This window comes from Chelonia mydas, chromosome 5 (genome assembly GCF_015237465.2).
Source record: "Chelonia mydas isolate rCheMyd1 chromosome 5, rCheMyd1.pri.v2, whole genome shotgun sequence".
Classification (NCBI taxonomy): domain Eukaryota; kingdom Metazoa; phylum Chordata; order Testudines; family Cheloniidae; genus Chelonia; species Chelonia mydas.
In genome coordinates this window covers 128,528,510-128,540,550 of record NC_051245.2, presented here as the reverse complement: position 1 = coordinate 128,540,550, position 12,041 = coordinate 128,528,510, and the positions used below count along the sequence as shown (strand labels likewise).

The 12,041-nt window shown below is 41.6% G+C and overlaps 1 protein-coding gene across 5 annotated transcripts in view; it reads left to right on the top strand.

Annotated features, from left to right (window-relative positions):
• The window catches only part of NRG1 (neuregulin 1), a 720,225-nt gene that overhangs the window by 171,998 nt on the left and 536,186 nt on the right, over positions 1 to 12,041 (top strand). The window lies entirely within an intron of this gene.

Here is a 12,041-nt window from a genome sequence, read left to right as displayed (position 1 = left end):
CCACCAGAAAAAAAATTAAAATGAGAGAAAGTGGGATTTCTTCCCTCAAAACAAACAAACATTTGCAAGTAGCCTCTGTGAAATCAGTACTACTAATTACCCAAGTAAAGTTCTTTAGCAAGGAAGAATGGCCCAGTGGCTAGGGTATTAGCTTGGGCTATAGGAGAGCCAGGTTCAATTCCCTGGCCTGTTATAGGCTTCCTGTGTGACCTTGGGGCAGTCACTTAGTCTCCCTGTAGAATGGGGATAATAGCACTGCTCTGCGTCACGGGGTGTTGGCAGAGTAAATACATTAAAAATGGCAAGGTGCTGTGATACCTGAAATAAGGGAAGTATTTGAACGTAAAAGTGTTTGCAGGTTCAGTGTGTTAAATCCTATTGTTCAGCTCTGAAAATGTTTCAAAATGGCAGTGTATTAACATTACCTTCTATTTATGCACTTTTAATACCAGCCCACTGAAAACAAGTAGGCGGCTAGAGAAAGAATTCACTGTCCTGTATTGGATCTCTTTTCTTGTCAGGTGTGTGTTTAACATCACGCAGGTTCTGTACAAATGTTTATGAGGCCTCACTTTCATTTGATTCTCATTTTGTAATAATTGTCTTTCTATTTTTATTTCATATTTCTTTATACGATGAGTACCATTTAAAGTGGATGTTGATAATGCTGTTTTGGTGTAATTCCCTGTATTTACTACAAAAATTGCGATGAACTCGATTGTTGCAGGTGGAAAAATGTCCAGTGCCTGATTTCACCACTCATTATTCCAATTTTGTACTTGTGTAATTCCATTGAAATCAATGGAGTTACGTCATTGCAAATCTGGAGTAACACAGTGGCGAGCAGATGGTGCTTTCTCGAGTAATTCATGGAATCACTACAGCTCTCTTACATTACAAAAGTTTAGGTACAGTGAAAATGTGTTAACTTACCACCATGTGCCACTGTACTAATCAGAGCGCATGGCCCTGTGCGCTCAGATAAGCCAGATCAGTCACCAGGCTTGCTGGCCAGTAATAGCATTGATAGGTGAACAGCTGTGAAGGTACATTTCCAGGCTGGTGTATGGTGTATCTGTAGTAAATTTGGAGAGAGGTACCAGATTCTACATCCAGCATGCTGAAAATGTATTCCTCAATTGGAAAAGTGACTTTAGGAGCCGATTTCTTTATCCTCTGTAGTGTGTCAGGGAATTTGGGAACTGGGCCATGTGCAAAGAATGGAAGCTGACTCTCAGTTTATGAATCAAAAACTCTGACTGGGTATTGCTAAAATATCAGCAATTAATGTGATCAGAATCAAGTACTGGAGATTTGGACAAGTCTGCCAGTCCAGCTAAAATTGGTGCCCCTTTCAGGGCATCCTCTTCAGTAATTCTGTGAGCAGCACAGGAGTAAAACACAAGAAATACAGCAGTCGGACCAGAGCTTGTTCACTAATGGATTTTCAATCATTGCTTTAGTAATCAAGGATTTACTGCCACAAGTAAATCTCTTATCTTTGAATGCTTGTGTCTGTTCAGCCGATTAAAGATAAGCAAACTGGTGGTGAAATGTCCTCGATGAACAATCAAGGTCAAAAACCTTAGCCACTGAATCTTGTGTAAATATTTCCTGATGCAATTAAACTCTTTGCTGTGTTCACCTTTAAAATGGATTGACTCTTGTTTTTTAGGTAAAAAAAAGCTGATGACTGATTTAGTGTAAGGAGACGTGGGACATGCTCTAGTTCAGCCATAAATTATTGGATTCAATGAGGAATCCCTGTGTAAAATTCTCCGGCCTGTGTTATCCAGGAAATGAGACGAGATGATCATAGATGCCTATCTTGGCCTTAAAATCTAATAATAGCCTTTCCGAAAGGAACCATCTGATGATGATGGTGGTGACCCATCTGCATGTGCAGCTTTGCTAATACATTAGTCTGAGAAAAAGATTTGGCTTGTCCCTTTGGGATTGGCAAAACCCACAAGCATCATGAAGACTGTGATGAGAACTTTCCAGTAGTACTGGCGCTTCTGACAGTAGTCATTTTCCTTCAGATTTTGGAAAAAGAATCTTTCTGGTCTGTCATTTAGTCCTGTGCTGTTGACAATGTTCAAAACTAACGAGTTCAGCTGCAGGGCGCAGGGTACGTGCAGGCGGAGCAAAGGTAGCTCATGAAGCCTTACTCTAAGACTCAGAAATATCTCCCTGTCTTAAAGCCGAGTCGTGGAAACGGTTTACATCTGTTACAAAGCTGAAAAAGAGCAGCAGGGCCACCCTGAGGATTCGGGGAAGCCTGATTGATTGGGCGAACCAAAAAGTCTTGGGATCAATGGCCCAAGGTTTTCCAGTGTAACTAGTTGTTTTAGGTGCCCAACTTGACGCACTTTAAAGGGAGGAAGTTGACTTTCATGAAGTGCTGACAACTTGCCCTCTGAAAATGAGGGCCCTTTCGATCTTGAATATCAATTCAAATATATTTTACATAATATAGTATTTATTGTGTGTTCTCTCCTGCATTTCCTCGGTCAGAATACATAAGGTTCTCTTCATTTTTTCCATAAACTATGCCTATCTGTGATATCAGCAGGATGAAGGATGTCTTTTGTTTAATTAATTAGATGGTGTTTGTAAAGTGCTTTGAACATGTAAAGCACTCTATAAATGCTAAGTATTATAATCATGTTGTCTTTCCTACCAAGTATATTGCTAGGTGAAAATATAATGCGGCTATAATTAATCAGCTATGGTAACAGATGGAAGCTGCATGGCACTGGGATAGTGCGGGGATTGCAAGCTGCAAAAGCCTCATTAGCTCCCCGTGAGGAAAGCACTTTATATGGAGTGGGTAACAATGATAAAAAAGCAGCAAATAGAAGCACAAAGGCACTCACATGGAATGTATACAAATCTCTGGTGTGCATATGTGTGATTGCAAGCGTTTCCCTGTACTAGCACAAAGCATGAGATATAATAAACTTGCCACGGAAAGCTGTGGGGCTGGTCCTACAGTCCTTACCCAGGCGTAGCTCCCTTTCCATAGGGGCTGCAGCTGTTTAGAAGCTCTCAGGATCAGGCCCAGGTGGTAGTCTACACGTAATTTTTCAAATGTGTCATCGCTGAATGTTATCTTTGTAAAACTACTGAATAGTTCGACACAATGTGAGGTAAAGCTCCGTGTCCCAGGTGCGCCGGTCCTGAGGCTGAAACTTGTGCCCAGCTGTCTGTGGCCGCAAGGGGCTATTCTGGAAGCTTGCCTGAGTGCTTGGGCACCTTGGCCGGAGCCTTCTTCCTCAGTCATGCCCTCTAGAAAGGGGTTAGCGTGGAGCTACTACCTGGAGGAATCATCAGAGGGCCAGACCCATCTCATCTCTGGATGCTTTACACAGCTGGAGCAATGCAAAACCTCAGAGCTCATTAAAGCTAAATGGAGAAAATAACGTCCTTAGGAAAGACAAAACTTGAGAAGCGTCATCCTCATCAGTACCTTGCTCTTTCCCCTCACTTTAGTATTGCTGTAACTTTATTGACCAATATCTCATGAACTGCTAGCGTAAGAGTAAATGAAAACCCATTTGAAAAGCAGCATACCAGCTCTTTTAGATAAATAATAACAAAAAAGGTTAGATTTTAGCTTTTTTGGTTCTAAGCGAGTAGTCATTAAACCAGGTTGGAACTGAAGCGATGGGTGGTAAAAAGACCAGCTGGTAATCTGAGTCAGCTGGATGCTTTTAAAGTCTGTCTCACTTCCCATCAGAGCTAGAAATATCATTGGGTAGCTCACACCTGATGCGTTAGCAGTATAAAGGTCAGCTCCACAGGGCCTCATTCTGCCATAGAACTTCACCTGAGGAAGAACTGCGCACAGTGAATAAGCACATGCCAGCATGGCTCTTAAGAAGATGTAGGACCCATGTTCGATTTTATACTGGACAGAATTTCTTTTGTAAATAGCTCATTTATAAGGCAGGTTAAAACATTTCCATCAAAGCTTCTTTTTGATGGACAATTGGGTTTGAATTAAATTAAAAATTTCACAGAAATTGTCTGCTTTTCTCAAACAGTTTTGATTTTTTTTACTGGAAAGTTGAAAACAGAAGTTTTGGTTTTTTACAAGTCTACTTTTTCTAAAGGAATTTTCAATTGCGTAGACTGTCGGTCTTTCATCAGTTGAGACTGAGCCGATCACAACACGTCTTCCAGTCTTCTCTCGCTTTGGACCATCCTTCGCCATGCTTGTCCATATCTCCTTGTTAGGAAATCATCCCACCTCTTTGAAGGCTGACTGCGTGGCTGTTTCTGTTTTCGCAGATACCACTCGGATATAGCTGCGGTCCCTCTGTTGTTGCTGAGTTGGGCCACATGTCCCACCCACCGCATATTGCTGAGCCTGCTTTCAACAACAACGTCTCGCACTCCAGACTGCTGCCTAATTATTTCATTGGGGATGTGATCACAGAGTGAAATGCCCAAAAACGTTCGTTCCATCGCCCTCTGTGTGACATACAGTTGATATTCTTCCATCTTTGTCAGCAACTATGTTTCGCTGCCATATAACATTGCTGGAAGCACGGTTGAGTTAAAAAGATTCGCACAAGTTGTTTTGCTGATCTTTCTTTGGAGGATGTCCTTGATGTAACTGAATGCGCACCATCCAGCTTTTTTTCTGCATGACAGTTCGCCTTTCTGATCGTGGCGCATGTTGACTTCCTGGCCCAAATAAACCTCTGTATTTATCAACCTCTTGGATCTGTTCTCATCCAAGAGTTATTTGGGTTCTTGGCAGAACATCTGATCTCATGTATTTCGTTTTCGACCTGTTCATTTTTAATCCAACTTGACTACTTTTCGCGTTCAGTTCTTTAAGCATTCTCTCAAGCTGGGCTGTATTTTTGGCTATCAGCACTGTATCATCTGTGAACTTGAGACGGTTTAGCCGCTCGCCGTTGATATTAATCCCACCTTTCAAGTCTGCTCATTGAAAAACCCATTCAAGACAGGCTGTGAATAATTTTGGTGAAACTGTATCTCCTTGTTTCACACCTTTCTTGATGGGGATTCGGAGGGGAGTATCGAACAGCGATATGTCCATGCTGCAGCCAGAGTTCGCTTCCTTTAGTAATGTGATATATTTCACGCGGATGCCCTGTTCTGAAAGAGCTTCAAGGACAGTGTTAGTCTCTACGCTGTCGAACGCCTTCCCGTAGTCCATGAAGGCAATGCACAAAGGCAACTTGTATTCCCGTGAACGCCCTAGTAGTTGGTTTAGAGTGAAGATGTGTTTTAATTTTCAATGAAAACTAAAATATTTTTGTTTTAGTAAAAATTTCCTGCTGGGTAAAAAAACATTTTCCAACCAGCTCTTTTTGTTTATTATAACTTCCCTAGAGTAGCTCTTTGTAGGGTTTTTACCTGATTCCCCTGAGTCTGAATATTTCTAGTGTGTTTCATACCGTATCCGTGTTTATACATACTTCTATAAGCTGTTTTCTGAATTTGCTTCATATTGTTGGTTAAAAAGACAAATCAATAATAAAAGTCATTATGGGGGCCTCCTCCCTCACCATCACATGCTTATCACCTGCTCCTCATGTACTATATACCGCTCCACTCCTACATAGACTGCTGTTCCATTCGTACACAGCATCTACTCCCCCACCCCTGCACTCTTCCCGCCCCCACGCAGGGCCCAGTCTGGAGAGCCTGACTTTGGACTCAGTCCTTATTCAGCAAACATCTACTGCTGCCATTCAGATCTGAGGGCTACATTGGAACCTGCCAGTCTGCTCTGAGTAAGGGGTAATGCATAGCTGCCCTACCCTGCGGAGCAAACCAGAGAGCAGATTGTGGCTCCGAATCCTAATTCCTCCCTAAAATGGAGTAAGTAACTTCTCACTTCTCTTGGAGCAGCTTGTGTGCTCAGTGAACTACTCCAACCGAACAGCGGGGGTGGGAGGAGCAGACCCGAAGCTCCTCCCACTCTCCACCCTTTCCCTGACAACTTGGTTGTGATGAGGCTTGTCAGGCAATGGCCCTACTCTACCTTTCAGAGCTGTAATCTAAACCAGGCAGTAACGGGGGCCTTAGCCTATCTCCCCTCCCTCCATCGCATGGCAGAGTGAGGTCTGTGACAGTCTAGCTCGAAGTGGTTATTGAGTGAGGTGATGGAGGGGATGGTATGGTGACGAAAAAGTTGTTTCAAAAGGAAAAAGTCAAAATGGATCATTCTGAGTTTTGTCTACATGAAATTTTATCAAAATCGATACTTTCCGCAGCACATTTTGATTTTGGTGAATGCACATTATCCAACAAAAGACTGTTCCCTCTGAAAAATTTTTGACCAGCTTTAAGTATTATTATTATTATAGAAAGGGTAATGACCGATCAAGTTGTCTTCAACGTATGATGCCTTCTTTAAAACTTAACATCAGTCTATCATTAAAACCCCGTGTTTCTACTCCAGATATGCTCTTCTGCCCTAACTATACCTGCCTGCCTTTCAGCATATTTTTCAAGGATAACGGTAAAATGGCTAAAAATATAAATTATGATGACATACAAAGGGTTTACTGACACAGATTTATTTGTGTAAAATACGATTTTCATTGTAATATCACCTATAGTTAGTACATCCATTACTACCTTAAAGCATTAGTCCCGTCCCGTCCCCCCCGCCCCGTTTTTGGATTATAGTTGTCAAAAAAAAAAAGGTCTTATTTTACTGAACACTTTCAGCCTACCCTTTTCTTGCTGGCCACATCCCTTCTGTCAAGATAGGCGCATAAATTCTGAATTCTGCCTGAGCTGCAGATGGAGAAGCCATGGGAAAAATAGTGAAAACATGAATGGTAATAGTGGAAGTCTGTTTCAGTTTAAATGGAAAATGTTCGAAGATTCTATGCCATATTATTGCTAGATAGCTGTAAAGAATGCAAAATCCATAGAGTATCTGCAAATGAACCAGACTCAGATATGTTAATTTAAGTCTGTTTCCTAGCTTCCAAATGCAAGAAGACTAATGACACAATGCCAAGATCTGAAATGGGGCAAGATTATTTAACATGTTTTGGACTTGGCAGATCAAGGCTCCATTGTGCTAGGAACTGTACAGACACAGAGTAAGAGAGAGGCTCTGCCCCGAAGAGCTTACGGTCTAAATAGACAAGATGGACAAAGGGTGGGAGGGGAAACAGGCACAGAGAGGTGAATTGACTTGCCCAAGGTCGCACACCAGGACATCGGCAGAGCTGGGAATAAAACCGACGTCCCCTAAATCCAGTGCAATGCTTGCCCGATCCAGTGGAGCTCACTGTGCCTCAGCATATGTTGACATGCATGGTATATTTTGAAGAGTTGTTAATTATAGGTCTGTTTGTCTCACTTTAGATAAGAATTTATGGTTACAGTGACAGATTTCTGATGCCATGTTTTGATTTCAGACACAATATGTTTTAAACTGATGAACACTCATATTAAAACCATGATAAACAGAGCAGCTGATGCGAGTAGAAACGTATGGAATGAAGTTGCCTTCCTGGAACATATGACATTTTCTTAGGTAAAATCCAAAAATAGAACCAGTTACATTAAATTACCATCATTTCTCCAAATTGGAGGCCTCATACTCATGTGAGTGTGTGTATATGTGTAGAGAGGTGTGTATATATATATATATATATATATATATATATATATATGTATATATTTCCTTTAAGTCCAATTGTGGAGGTGAAGTATTCAGGAATAAGATAGTATCCCTTTAAATATTTTGTGAGTCCTCTAGTGGTGCTCACTGTGTTCTATATGTTAGAAGCCACAAGAAACCAGTCAGAGCAGCAGTCTGTGTATGGCTAGGCCTGGCATGTCTGTGTATATTTAGTAGACATGGTTATTTGGCACCCAACTTTGCCCATGTAGTTACTTCATATTGGTTTTGCAATTTAAAGAGCAAAAGACACAATACGAAGCATATGAAAATGGTATCCAGACAATATTAAAAACGCTGCATCAGATTAGAAAGGGGAAATATGGACACACTGGGGAGAGTCCAAAGGAAAGCAACAACAAGAACAAAAAAAGATGAAAGGTTTAGAAATCTGAACTATGAGGAAGGGGTAAAAAAAACCTGATCATTTTTAATCTTGAGAAAAGAAGACTGAGGGAGGACCTGATGTTAGTCTTCAGATATACCAAGGGCTTTTAGAAAGAGGACTGTGATCAATTGTTCTCCATGAACACTGAAGGTAGGATAAGAAATAATTGGCTTAATCTGCAGCAAGGGAGATTTAGGTTAGATATGAGGAAAAAACTTTCTAACTACAAGGATAGTTAAGCACTGGAATAGGCTTCCAAGGGTGGTTGTGGAATCTCCCTCATTGGAGATTTTTAAGTGCAGGTTAGACAAACACCAGTCACGGATTGTCTAGGTTTACTCAGTCCTGTCTCAGTGCAGGGGGCTGGACTACATGACCTCTCAAAGTCCCTTCCAGCCCTATATTTCTGTGATTCTATGATTTCTAAAATAGCTTTTCTGTAAAATATGTGGCATCTAAGGTATACATTGATGGGCTACTGTGAACTAAGAGTTTGACTGGGACATGTTTGTGATGCAGCTACCCCAAGCTTTTTTAACATTTATAACACACCATCACACATTGTCTCCCTCTCCTGATTATCACTGTATGGATCATTATGGTTATAACCACGAAATTATAGAAACCTCTAAAATAGCTCTTCCTCCAATAATGCCACAGTATCAGATGTTGATATTTCCAGATCATCAAGGGCTTTGAAGCAAGAATTAGAAATTCCCCCTTTCCATTAGTATAAAGTGCCCATTTCTATGTGTGAATATTTGGAAGCTATGGGACCATAAATTGGGCACTGGGCTAGGACAGACTGCTCATTCTATGCTTCAGGCTGTTGTAAGTTGGGGTGGGGGTGTAGAAATTCCTAGTTTTTTAGGTGGGAAGGAAACAATGTTATGGCTGGTGGTTTGATTAAGAAATCCGATGAAGTGAGCTGTAGCTCACGAAAGCTTATGCTCAAATAAATTGGTTAGTCTCTAAGGTGCCACAAGTCCTCCTTTTCTTTTTGCGAATACAGACTAACACGGCTGTTACTCTGAAACCTGGCTATTTGCAGCTGCTCAGAGGCTTGGAATGTTGGAAGTAATCCTGGTGGAGGAGGGGAAGCAGTTGAGACCATCAAAGGTGCAGTCTATCACATGGCCATGCAGTTTATAACATAGATAGCCCCACAGCATGTGTCAGCATCACAGATAGACGCTGCAGAGTTGAAAAGGAACACTGGAGAAACAGGAGACTGCACTGATTGCTGTTGTCTGCAAACGTACATCGATATATACCAATAGATATGACTGGTAGAAATCATTAATTGCCACGAATAGTCCCACAAGTGCCAGTGGAACAATTGTTTCTCGTAAGTACTGCACATGATATAAGGGTTTGCAGGACAAGGTTCTGGTTTTTTTTTACATTGGTAATTTACATATTTCCCATCCTGATGTGGATGAAAGGAAGCGCCACATACCCTGAATAAAAACCTTCCGTGCTACATGCAGTGTCATTCAACAGACATGAGCCTCTGCATCTTGCAGATTTAATCATGTGAAAGAAGCAACGGCTCTGAAATCTGGAATATTGGATTAGTCATTAGTTCATCATAGCATGCTGTGACAAATACATTCCGACTCATTAACAGCTGAAGTGCTGAGCACTAAAATATGATTGGCGCACACTCAACATTTTATGTCTTGGTACTGTTTGCAATTATGGAAACGGTGATGGATCAATTTCAAAAGCTTCAAGTTGCATAGTAAAAACTAAAGTAGTCCGTAATTAGCATGTCCCAGCTAGCTGTAATTTTTGATTTTTCATTTTTAAAATGTGTTTTATTCATATTATAAAATAGTATGAAATACGACATATATGAAGCATAATACATGTAAAAAGTAAACACTTCACTCGTGCTACATATCATCGCTAAAATGTAACTTATGTAAGTAAGGCTGCTATAGAAGTGCTCAAACACTAAGTATTGGGGGCCATATAAGCACTGACCTAGACTGATAGGTGCAACTCAAGTAGTTGTGAGTTGTGTGTAGAGAGCAGGAAAGAGGCAATGTCCCTTGTGATTTGCAGAGACACTTGGGGTGATATTAGCAGGAAGGCTGGTCACACACCTAACCAGAAGCATGGCAAGAAGCAGGACAGTGAGGAGTCAAATGAGCTCAGGACCGATGCAGCACAGTACAGTGGTTCTGCAGAACCTGCCGAGCGTACATCCCAGTTGGAAACCATCTGTCCTGAAACGTAGATAGTCGCTCTCAGAAATCTGGACACTCCACACCTTGACCCAATCTCCATTGTCACCACATAATAATCCAGAGACTAGAACAGACGAGGAGAAAAAGAAAATCAGCAGACAGCACCCAGGGAGAGCAAAGGCATAAATACAAGGGAAGGGCAGCCAGTCCCGCTATCGCAGAACTTGCAGGGGACAGTGAACGTTGCAGACTAGCACAGACATTTGAGTTCTTCATGTTGTGCGTGTTGCTTCTAACTCTTGTCTGTTGGAAAGGTAATTGGTGATATGGTGAAAAATACGTCTCGCTCTTTTGGATGCTCTTCCACTGGTATGACTGTTTGCGTCAGAATCTGCACGAAGAGGCACCTATTTCAGTGTGTACATTACACAAAGTAGGGTTTGGGTCTGCAGTCCTTGCATCTCATTGACTAACCCGATATCACATGGAAAGAGAGTTTAAGGGTACACAAAAACTGCCCCAAGCTGAGACCCCACCCCCACTCCCACATCTTTGTGATCTGGAACGTAGTGTATTGGCAAATTACTTGTTTATGTTCTTTCCCTGCATGCACATAACTCATTGTCCATTGAGATTTGGGCCAAAGTGGCATTGTTGGGAACTGTGGGAAATATTTGAAGGTGATGACTAGGAAAATAGCCCTTAGAATACCTGTACCTCCAAAGTTGTGGGTTATGCCCAGGCAATGTTGCAGTACCATAAGAATCTGGAACTCAAAAGAGCAGCAGCTTTCCCCTGATCATTTGCTCAGTTACTCCCGTGAAAGCTTGGGCCTTGCTCTGAATACTTTATGAGTCTCAGTGGCCATGTTCCATAAATGTTTTATGTGCAGAGGCACTGCTCTAAAATACAGTCTGAGAAAAGAAGATGATTGCTAGAGCTGTCAGTCTAAACTATCCAGCTAAGCTGTGGGAATCGAAATACCGGACGGTGGAGCTGCTACTGAAAACTACATCGTGCTCCATAGCAATTGTTGAGATTGATACTTGTCGGTGGCTGCAGTGAGATGAAGGGACAGATTCACCCCTGTGGGCACCATGGTGGGGGATTCACTGCAAGGGAGAGCAGACCTGTGTGTTTCAATAGAGGATGGTCAGTGCATTCGCTGGATGCCTTGAGCCTATTGGCGCCAGGGCTGCCCCCTCCCAACTTTTGGGACTACACCAGCAGCTGGCTATATCAGAGACTGCAGGCTATTCTTTGTAATTGTTTTCATATTCAAAGGCAATCTCTGTGATGAAATGATATAATGGCCCCATATGGGACTCAGATAGACAAGTTTGTGCTTGCCATTAGTTAGCTGGTTTTAGTTCTTGATTTTGAGGCATTAAAAATAATTAAGTTTATATAAAGTCTAATAGAAAATAACCTTAATCTTCCACCTGCTAATGGCAGTGAAACTCCCGCTGTGCATACTACTTCCTGTTGGGATATTCCAGCCATTTCTGCATTTGAATTGGGGTGAGACCCTCATATCACCGAACTGAGCCATGATGAAAACAGAGAGCTAATTGTAACAAACAAATGAAGATCACATGAATATGGGACCTAATTGATGCTGGCTTGGATCTGTTTTTTCTCATTAGAGCATTTTAGACACACTTTTGTTATAGGTTTCAGAGTAACAGCCGTGTTAGTCTGTATTCGCAAAAAGAAAAGGAGTACTTGTGGCACCTTAGAGACTAACCAATTTATTTGAGCATAAGCT